The sequence below is a fragment of the Atta colombica genome, unplaced genomic scaffold (assembly GCF_001594045.1).
Source record: "Atta colombica isolate Treedump-2 unplaced genomic scaffold, Acol1.0 scaffold69, whole genome shotgun sequence".
Classification (NCBI taxonomy): domain Eukaryota; kingdom Metazoa; phylum Arthropoda; class Insecta; order Hymenoptera; family Formicidae; genus Atta; species Atta colombica.
In genome coordinates this window covers 186,091-198,841 of record NW_017259560.1, presented here as the reverse complement: position 1 = coordinate 198,841, position 12,751 = coordinate 186,091, and positions in this window count along the sequence as shown.

Below are 12,751 nucleotides of genomic sequence, written 5' to 3'. Positions count from 1 at the left end.
AAATATATATAACATATTTAATTATAATTAATTATTAATTCAGTATCACAAATTAAATTAATATATTATAAAATAAAATAAAATTTCAAAACTTGATTGAATTTGAAAACTAGAAAGTATCAACAAAAAATATATATAACAAAATCTTCTTATTTCTTCCACAAACACATAACACAAATTTAACAAAATTAATATTGTTACTGTATGTATATGAATATTTAAAAAAAATAATACATGCATCTATCTGCACGAGCGCGCGCGTGCGCGCGTTAATGGTAATTTTATGTATATACTATTTGTAATGTGGTAAGCATAATGATATGACATGCGTAAAAAAGAGGATAAAAGGTAGATTTGACTCATATATCAATGTAAAATGAAGAAAATTATAAAGAAAATAAAAAAATTATCAAAATTATAATGTTATTTACAATATATTTACAGTAAGTGAGGTCGACTGTCTTGAATATAAATTAACTGAATTATGTAATTGTAATGTCTAAAATCAACTTTAAAATTTGTGCAATTAACATTTTCGGTCTGGAAACTCAATCGAATTTTACAAATAGCGGAAAGAGTATGATTTGACAATCTATTTCTTTTTTTATTTTTTATGTCTGTAACTATTGCAAAGATTCTCTCAGCTTCGGCGTTTGAGTGAGGAAAATTTAATACAATTTCGATTAACAATTCTAAATTTGGAAACAAATTTTTCTTCATTAAAATTTTCAAATTTTAATATTCTTTTCCATATAAGATTTTCTCTTTTTAAAGAAGCTAATTCTTGTTTTTCTGAATCATCAAACACTGTTGGCAGAATTTGCCATTCAAATGCTAATATTAATATTTCCTATACGCGTAGCAATCTGAGATAAGTCTTTGAATTTATTTCTGTCTTTATCATAAAGTGCAAATTTTGTTTCTAAAAAATAATTGTTCAAACAGGCTATCGTAGGGTTAATCGTTTTAGGGCTAATCGTTTTAATAATTCTTTAAACGCTGTCTTACAAAAATTTAAACATATTGATCGAATTTCCAATGCACATTCTATAGATAGTGTTGCCAGTAAATTTTCACACTTCGGTCCCACATTAATATCAATTAGATTCTTAATATTTTTATCATTGTCTACATTTAAAGTAGAAATGTCTTTCAAAGCCTCGGAAATAAAAAAAATTACGACCTATTTGACATATAAATTGTATGAAATAGTTTGTAAACTAATACTTTGCATCACTGAAAAAATTAAAATTATTTTAAAAATTTTAAATGTTCTAAAAATAACAAATAAACTTTTATCGAATTATCATTTAACATTGCTAAAATATTTTGCACTTTGCGATTTATCTTCAACTAAGCCAAAGTAAAATAATGTTTTAGAATCTCCCAATTTTCTAAAAATTTTAGAACGCATTTTTCTAATACAAGTCATCTTGTGTTGCATAGTTTAAGAATTTTTTTATGTTCAATATGAAAAAAACTCATCTTGAAACTCATTTAATAAAATTGCACATCTCTTTGCACTATTTGAAATATGTGTAGCAATGCTTCTAATTAAATTTTCACAAGATTGAGGTAATTTTTCACAGGCTTTACTAGCTATTATTGCGGAGGAATGACAAATACAATTTAGTAATATTAATCCAGGTATTTTCAGATTTTAAATGAGAATAAAAGGAATTATTGTATCCAATCACTGACGCATTATCATAGCTACTATATTCTTTAATGGAATTTTTCTTTTTTCAAAAAAGATTTTAAACGCTCCGAAAATTTATTTGCAATACAATTTGAACCACTAATGCTAATAATTCTAATAATTTTTACTTTTTGATCGAAAAGAGAAAAGTATTGAACAAGAATGCACATGAATTTAATCGGTTATATCCGTACTTTCATTAATAAAAATAGAAAATTTGCGATTTTATGAGACAGTAATAATTTTTTCTGTTTCGCGTTTTGCAATTATTTCCGCAATTACTTACGATACTAGAATATTTAATGGGGCCCAGTGAAAGAGATTGTATAACTTCAGATTCCAAATTTTTTTTTAATATACAAATCAAATGTTCTGTAATTTCAAAAGCAATGTTATGCTCAGCAAAAAATGCTGCTAATATTATTTCTACACTTTTTATTTTATCTTTAAAATTAAAATGTCTAATGTTATCAAGACTGATTTTTTATTTGTTCTGTATGTGAGACTGATTGTGAATGTTTTACTAGATTTGTTTTACAACATATGTGATTTTTTCACATATATTACATAGGCTTTATTTTCTTCAGGATAAAGAGCCAATCTTTTCGTTTAACTTTTCTAACTATTCTTTTCTGATCGATTAAAATGTCTAATTTTCGTTTCTTAATAGCTCCTTTTATATTATTCACAGCCATATTTCTAATATATAAACTTAAATAATATCATACTTACCACCTATCTACTTACTTATCCTAAATCCTTATCCTCATATGTTGCTTAACCTATCTTGACGGAAACTCTGTGTCGCCACCGTCCTACGCCCATAATATTTTGCGTATATCGCAATTACATGCATTATTGGAATGTTACTGGATTTCCTAGTTCAGTGCGGCGCAAAAAAGCGAGCCCATCTGATATCACTGGCGTAGGGCCGAGCGAAATTGCCGAGAAAGCATTTTCGGTCGTTTTAAGGATCGATAGGAGAAAGCTGTGGAGACCTCTAGTCGAAGATGAATATTTTTATACCGAAATTACGGCTAAAAATATTGAATGGATCGCGTTTTAATTATGATATTCGTAATTAGAAAAAGCTCCTGAAGACTCGTACAGAGTTACTTTTTTGTAAAAAAAAGCATAATAAAAATTTGTTCTAATATCTCATCCGATGTGTGTGCAATTCAGATATACATAATTTTATTTAAAAAAATTTTCATGAATCAATTTACAAAATCCGACTCTGTACGAGCTTTCCTAGTAATATAAAAAAGATATCCCAACAGGTTTCATAAAGAAATAATATTTCTTCAAGAAGAAAAATGATCATAAGCCTAGGTTCAGAACTACACATTCTGCTACAGCTGATTGCTAATCACAGGGAAATTTTTCACAATGAATTAAAGAAAGAAAGGTAATAGGTTGCCTTATCTTTCTTTATAGCATTGACAATTCTTGTCAATCTTCAGCACGCCGAGAGTGGCTGAGAGCGAATGCTAGACAGCATGAGACAACCTCTTGAAAAAAAAACTCTTTCGATTTGTTGCACTTGGTAGAAACGATCGAAATTGCTTTCTCAGCGATTTCGGCCATTTGGCGTATATTAATATAAGGAGTGGAAGGCATTCGAAATAACATATATGTTTTAATACATTTTAATAATTGTATACCATAATTGTATACCCCTCCCAAGTAATAACGAAATAACAAAAAAAAATGATTTCAAAATGCAATAGTTTATGAGATATTAATTATTTACGATTTTTTATTTTTATGAGAGTTATATACTACATTTATAAACACAGTTTATAAGAATTCCATGTGATCGTGTGCGTAAGGTGCGAGATCAGTATGCTGGAGATCCCACGTTCTCTAATCCTATGTTTTTTCTTTTTTCATATATTTTTTCTGAAAAAAAATTATTAATAAACATATTACGGCGAACATATTTTTATATAATTATTCAATTTATACGTGTACTTTTAAAAGTTTTAAACCAACAACCAAAATATAGTCAAACATTAGAAAGAATATAGATAATTAATTACTAAAATCATATCAGAGGTTGGACACAATATAAATAAATTAATTTATTAAATCTTCATTCTGTCAGTGAGTAGTAAAAAGTTGAAATCGAATACTTTGTTGGAAAGCAAGAAAAATTGGAATCATGAGTTAAAGTATTTATAATTACGTTATATGAAGTTAGATGATGAAATCAACTATGTACATACTACTTTATTTTATCTTTTTCCCGGCATGCTATTCTTATTTTACATCTAAACAATGAAGATGGAATAACAGAAATAGCGATACTGTCTTTCCGAACACATTCGTCAATTTCAATTTCAATTTCTATTTAAAAGTTGTTTTGTCTATGAAAATAATTTCAGTATCAAGAGAGTGGCTTTTTATCTCAACACCTAAATAGGCACGTATAGCGAGATAAAAAGTTAATATTTTATACTGAAAGCACAATATAAACTAAATTGAATTAATTAATCAACATTTGGGTATGTAATTTATGAAGAAATTATTGTTAAATTAGTGAATTATTCAAAATATTTTAAACAGGTACATTTTTAATTAAAAATATTTTTTACATTAATGTACTAAAGAATTTATTTACTCTTAAAATTTTATTACTTTATATATGTATATAATATATTTATATTTTTATATCAAAAATAAGGAGGAAATCATAGGAAAAAGAGAGAATAATTCTATTATTATTTTAATATTAATATTTATTTTTTATTAAAAAATGTGCGTGTGCGTGCGTGCATGCGTGCGTGTGTGTGTGTGTGTGTGTGTGTGTGTGTGTGTGTGTGTGTGTGTGTGTGTATATACAATCATAATTTTTATCTTACTGTAGTTTATTTGTTGATGACATTCTGTCATATTGAATCGCACTATGCTTGCTGGTACGTCTTATACACTTTGCAATACAGCTGTATCTCAAATCTGGCAAGTGAAGATAAAGTTCTCCGCACTTTTCTAAGCGAGTCGCGATAAATCGCACAATTGAAAGTCCGAAAATATATATAAATTTGTACAGAGTATTATTGAATCTTAATTATGGGGAAAAATAGATTATTAACCACAAAACATATTTCTATTAAAAAGAGAATATATGAAAATGAATGAGAATATTCGAAAATCTATTAAAATCCCTGTAAATATGATCCAATATCTTGTTTGCAGGGTGTTAAAGAAATTTTTCAAAATGTATCGCAATCATGTGGTTTAAGTATGTTGCATGAATCGTATGCATATACTGATAAAAAAAAATTATTGTATAGTGTATAATGTTATGTATATAGTGTTATTGTAATACCGCAATGGAGATTATTATCTAATACATTTTCCGATACATACAGCGATCCACAAATAGAAACTGTCTCTGAAATTTTCAATGACAATTCTGTCAGTTCTGTATCTGACATTTTTGAATTTTGTAGCAATAATTCAACAAACAACACATCTATATGCGAGTAGGATTAGAAATGAATTAGCTAACGATCAGCTAACAGTCAACATTGCTGTCAAATACAGAGTTTCAAATGCCGCTGAATGTATTTATGGTAATCGAATCATGTAATATAAATAATATAGATAATGAATATATTAATAAAAATGATAAAATCGATAACATTGTCTTGCTTGTAAATGGAAATATCGATGCACGTCGTTTGCGTTCTATAGAGATTAATGAATCTTTCTGGAATATGTTTTTATTGAATTGCAAAAATGCTGTCTATTCATGGGATTGGCAAACACAGAGTTGGAAATGTCGATAAATAAAGACATGATAATCGAATCAAATGTTATAAATAATGTAGATAATTTAAATAATATAGATAATGTAGACAATTTAAATAATATAGATAATGTAGACAATGAATATGATATAATGAATAATGAAGACGATGAAATCGAAAATACTGTCTTGCATACACTGTTAAATCTATAGTATCAAATTTAACTTAACATAATCGCTATTATTCTTACTAAATATAATCGTTATTTTATATCAAAATAATAGTTATATATTTGACATTATATTGTGTCAATTTACACTATATAGTATTAATATCATCATTATTAATATCAATTTACACTATATAGTATAATTGACACTGTATAATATCAAATATAACCATTGTTTTGTAAAATAACAATATATTTAGTAAGAGCAGTGGCGACTTACATTAGATTAAGTTTGACACTATAGATTTAGACAGTGTGTAGATGAAAATATCGATATGCAGGTCGTTTCTATAGAGATTAATGACGTTCTATAGAGATTAATGACCGATGTATCATCGATCTGGGATATATTTTTACTAAATTGCAAAAAATATCTACTCACTGGATTGGTGAATGTTTATTGATATTGTAATAACGAAAATAAAGCATCACGATCTCAAAACTTATTTTGTCGAAGGTTGAATGTGTCATTTCCAAGATAATTTTTGGAATGAATGATGGACGACAAAATATTGGATATCAATAGAAGTGCCGTGATACTATATTGATAGGGATTGGTCATAAGCAGTTTGAAGAACTTCTTGCTGCTATTTCATGCATAATATTTCATGCATAATAAAACATTAATTATCATAATGAAATGTCAGAAGCTTTTGCCGCCGCTGCAAAAGAAGAAATGCGCGTAGCTGCGAAGAAGAAACGCGTTTAGCAATTGAAAGGGGAGATGTAATAGACATTCCGCATTTATTTGTAATAACAGATGGCTGGATGAAACGATCCTATCGCAGTAATTATGATTCTCCATCCGGTGCTATTATTACGGGATATTATTCTCAAAAAATTTTCGTCGATATAAGAAATAAATATAATAAATATAATAAATATAATGTGCACAAGCAGCTAAAATATCTTCAACACCAAAAGAGCATAGATGCTTTAAAAACTGGGAAACAATCAAAATTTTACCAGTATAGATATAATTCTTGAAGGTTTCCGATGTAGCTTAGAAATGCCTGGATTAATCTATAGTAAATATATTGGTGATGGAAATAGTAATGTTGTTAAAAAATTAAGAAATTTTCCACCGTATTCAAATATTATTATATGGAGAAGATTAAGTCTATGAATCATCTTCTTCGCAATCTTTGTAATAAAATACGTGAAGCAGGAAGTAGTGGTGGCAGAAATATTTCAAAATTAAAAAAGATCGTAACGAACAACGTGATAAAAATTCGGGATGCTGTCATAAAAGCCATCTCATTTCGCCGTAACAGTGAAGTATCTTGGCAAGATAAAATTGCAGGATTATTGGGAGTACAAATTAGTTCGGTCCATTTTTTGTGCATTTATTTCAAAACAAAATGAATGAACAGATCGATTAAAGTATTGTCCATCACTGCCTACTACTTTTTCCTCTCAAACAATTTTCAAATTCCATCTCGAAAAAATGACTCGTCTTTGGAGGCGAATCCAATTTTCGATTTCTGAGAAAAAAATGAACCGGTGACTTGCCAAATCCTCCGTGCTGCATTCTTCGGAACAACTAGTAATCAGGAGCAATGTCCGGAGAATACGGCGAGTGCGATAAAATCCTATAATATTTGAGCGTTTCCAAATATTTTTTTACAATTTTAGCGAGAGCACATGAGATCGAGCGTTGTCATGAAGAAGAATAACTTTATCACGTCTTTGCTCATATTCCGGCCGTTTTTCTCGCAATGCACGGCTTAAATGAATCAATTGTAGCCGATACCGATCGTTCGTAATGGAATCGCCAGGTTTCAGCTCATAGTAAACAAAATCCTTTTAGTTCTACCAAATACAGAGCATGATTTTCGAATCATGAATGTTCGGTCGTGGTGTTGATGTTGAGGTCGATAGCAACGATTAACCGGGTTTAGCGTAGTATTTTTTTTTCTTGGGATTGTCGTAGAATATCCACTTCTCATTTCCAGTCACAATCTGATGCAAAAAATCTTTTCTCTGTTGTCTTTGAATCAGCTGTTCGCAAGTGAAAAATCGCCTTTCAATGTCTCTCGGTTTCAGTTCATAAAGCACCCAATTTCTTTGTTTTTGAATCATTCCCATTGGCTCTCAATCGTACAGAAATGGTTTGTTGAGTTATCCCCAATGATTCTGCAAGCTCCTCTTGCGTTTGACTCTGATCTTCTTCGAGTAATGCCTCTAATTCTTTGTCTTCGAATTTTTTTGGCTGTCCAGAGCGAGGCTTGTCTTCAACGCTGAAATCTCCATCCTTGAAACGTCGAAACCATTCTCTACATGATTTATCAGTTGGAGCAGTGTCACTATAAACTTCGACAAGCATTCGATGGGCTTCAATCGCACTTTTCTTCCAATTAAAGCAGAAAATCAACTTCCCGCAAATGCTACTTGGTTAACACAAAATTCGACATTTCAAACACAGTAAAAATTAAAGTTTTTGTATGAAACTCAAAGCGATATAAATTGAATATTGTTAGCAGATGTTTAACCTCTCTGAAACCGCCAAAATTAGTTGTTACTATGAATCATTCACAACAGCTGGAGTCATCTTTAGGGAAACGGACCGAACTAATTTGTACTTCCAATATTACTATAGAAAAGATAACCAAGAAGAAATGGAAGATCTTTTCTGGATTATAAGTGCAAAGCTTATAGAAATGAAATGCAGTAGCGTTGGTTCTGCATTTTATGTTGTGAATTTGTTCTGAAAATATACCCAGTGAGAATGGAAAATATATGAATGGATCAAATGAAAATGGATTGAAATAAATTGAAATAAATTCAGATTTTCAGAAATATTGATTCACAAATGTTAAAATGAATACTTTTCAATTCTGAATGCATTTTTATTCATTTATAAGAATTGCATGGAGCATATCTCTATGCCTTTCAATCTAAAAATAATATTAGCTTTTTCTGTGCACACAAACACAATTGTGAATACTATTCAATTCAAAATTTTTTATAGGAAATGCAAATTTTTTCAATCCAATTACATCCAATTGAATCTAATTGAATCCAATTAAATCCAATTAAATTAAAAAAAAAATATTCGCTATTTAAAATATGCATTCGGATAAAAAAAAATTTCAATCCACTTTAATCCATTCTCGTTTACTGGGTAGACATATAAAATGGTCTATTGCAAATTAGATCGCAATTTGAACTGAGTGATTGTATTGCAAAGGTTTATATCAGATAGTTTTTATTTTGCAATACACTATTTTTCAAAATATGCAGGTAATAAGCAGATGAAAATAAAATACATAAAATATTAACTACAAATAATATTGAAAGTATATAGTGAGAACTACACACGGTACATACAGGGTTTTCAAAAAGTCTGGAATCGCTAAAATATCTAGAAAATTAACTTTAGTGGAAAATATATAAAAGCAAAGTTGTAGAAGTTCAAAAAATCTAATTGATGATGAAAGGTTAACCTTGAATGGAGTCTGTAAAGTCATATGAAAGTCAAATTGAATTTTTGAACAGGATTCCCTTCTTTTTATTACATTATTAGTCTTATAACTTATTTCAAGAACTTTTCAAAACACTATAATAAAATATTTTTTCATTAAGTATTTTTCGAGTTATAATTGAAAGTTACAGTATTATCAACATTAACATTGCAAAATGTCTGAAACTTCTTGAATATTGTTCAGAATCATGTCCTGAATATGCAAGAATATGCAATGAAAAATAGCGGATTCCATTTAAAAAATTCAACTTGACTTTCATATGACCTTGCAAACTCTCCTCAAAATCAACTTTTTATTACCAGTTATGTAAATTTTTTGAAGTCCTACAACTTTGCTCTCATATATTTTTCGCTAGAGTTGATCGTTTCGAAATATTTTAGCGTTTCCCGACTTTTTGAAGACCCTATATACATGTATAGATGTACACACACACACACACACACACACACACGCACACACACACACGCACACACACGCACACACACACACCACACACACACACACACACACACACACACACACACACACACATACATACATATATATATATATAAAATCAAATAACAATATTAAATTGTGCAATACGTTCCGTTATTTTACGGTTAAAGTCATTTTGCAATGCGATCATTTAACTCAGTTTAAATTGCGATCTACTCGAATTTATGAATTCGTGCTGTATATATACATGTTGTATCTATATACAGGGAAATAATCGCCAAATATTTCATGGGCAGGTAAAGGACTAAATTGAGTCGAAAAGTCCTCTACCATTTTGTAAATTTCCTCAATAATGAGATATTAATCCTTAAAGATAGCCGAATACGCGCGTTTAGTCCACCCGGTCTACAGTGAAGTGTATATATACCTACCGATCGCTTGGCGCGCAGGCCTTGGGAATTGGGAATTGACTGGCAAGCGCCCCACGCTGCGCACACCGCCGCAAGCCACCATAGCTCGGATGTTGCGCTTGCCAGGTTATCCCCGCTCCCCATGGCCCGCGCGCCATGCGATCGATAGGCATATACGCTTCACAGTAGTATTCGACTATTTTTAAGGAATATCTCGTTTATTGGGGAAATTTACAAAATGGTAGAAGATTTTTCGACTTAGTTTAGTCTGCTCTACCTCCCCATGAAATATTTGACGATTATTTTCAGACACCCTGTATATGTAGAAACAATAGCATGTACCACCTCAGCTTTTTTGTATTCAGAAATATTTAAACATATCTGTATAATAAATAAATAATATCATTGTTATATGCGTTATATACATATGTATGTATTAATATTTTTATCATATAAGATAATTCAATTTAATTTTACAAACGCAATATAATAAAATATTTTTATTAAAATATTTTGTTTGCTAATTATGCTAATATGTTTGTTTATACATATGAAATTTTTTATATTTTTAAAATTTATTATATTTTTGTATAGTTTTTTGGGATAAAAATATTATGAAGTGTTGTAGCGTCCCTGTGTTTCCGACGGACGCAAAGAAATGCATGTACTGCATGTATTTTATGCACATATTTAAAATAATTTTTTGTATATAAATGAATATTGACGTTTTTTCAAATATTATCTAAGGAACACACAAAAGTTAAGAAAAGTCTACAAACAGTCAAAATGATATTAAAATGATTTTATTCGTAGCGTCAATAAACAGTCAAATTTTTGTAATCACAATCATTTGATCTTCTCTTAAATTGTTTATTTTTTTTGGGTAATAATGATAATAAACTATTTCTTATAATAAATAATCTATTTTAATTATATTATTAATCTATTTTAATTATATATTATTATAATTATATTGATTTTTGTGTAGGATCGGAGAATGAAATTCATATCAAATGGATGGTTCCAAGCACTGCCTATTTTCTTATTAATGACTATAGAATGAAAAGACGTGATGTCCCATGGAATCCGCCTTATTGCGCTTGTTGTAGCATAGTATGAGCATTTTATTTGACATTCGCAACGCTCGGAAGCATTATTTCATCCTTGTTTAACATTTAAGAAGATGAAACGCTCGCGAACGTTGCTAACACAAAATGAAAAACACTGTAAGGCTGCAATTGAAAACATCACTCGAATGTCCCCGCATGTCGTTTTATCCTTGTTGTTCACCCAATGTTAAACAAAAATAAGATGATACACGAGGGCATCCGAGTGATGTTTCCGGATCCAGCTTAATATGAATGTTCAGATTCCCACCCAGGTGCTCCCCGGGTCATCCATTTAACAATATAATTCGGCAAATTATAAGGATAGAGAATAATATAGGTGATAGGTGGAAATCTGAACATAGACCTATGGGTATGGATATGATCGAGTTGCCGCTATAAATGCTTTAAAGCATTTGATTAGTCAATCAGAAGAAAGAATTTTACTAATTGACCAATCAAAAAATTCGAAGCATTCGTAGCGGCAATTCGACCGCATTATCTTATATACATACATATATTATATAATAAATTGGAACGTATACGAGACATAAATAAAAAGATACAAAAATAAAAAATATAATTTAATTTATTTTGTATTATATATTTTTAAGATGTAATATTTATGTATTGTATTATCTGTTTTTAATGGATATTAGGCCGTGAAATTATACTAATAATCAAGAATGATGTAAAATAATTTATACGTGCTCGCATCAACTTCTAAATTATTAAAAAAATTTTTAACATTTTAAAATAATACACAGAAATAATATATATACAATATAAATATATATTTTGATTAATAATATATAGAAGACAATTTTCATTTAAATTCTTTTTTTTTAATATCAATGTAATATTTAATGTGTTTTTTTTTAAATAAATACATAAAATATATAAGAAAAGTGAGAGATTTTTTTTATTCCTATACTATTATATACAATGATATTCAACACTATACATGAACGTTCAATTTTTAGATGTGATGCCTATATATTGTATGGGATATTTATTAAGAATTTATTCGATTAGTCCAGCCAGTACAGATTTATAAAATATTTTATAAATTTTCTGTGCTATGTGGGAGAGTAGAATTAATTAATTTTTACGTTTTCAATTCGTTAGTTGTTAAAATTATTCATTGAAGAAATATTTTTTATATTACGCTTTCATTTATAAATTCATTTCTAAAAAAGCGTTAGCGTATAATGGTCTTTCTTTAATTTTACTAATATAACTGTATAAAATACAATAAATAATTACTACAAATATTATGTAAATATATAGATTTGTAACTTGTTAAATGACTAATTGTAACAATTGATTTAATCTGTCTGATAGAAACTTTAATTCGACTAAAAAATTAATAATACAATAGTCATGTTAATTATACAAATTCTTTTACGATGTTTTATTAATTTGTATATAAACAAAATCATTAAGTTTTTTGTAAAGACAAGTAAAGAATATTTAAAATATCAATATTTTAATATATTAATATTTTAATATATTCGGAGAAGATCATGAAAGAAAGCCATGAAAAAGTAATTTATTTGCTGTAGAAGAATCTGAAACGCCCATTTATTCTTTTAAAATAAACATTTAATACTCTACAATTATAATTTC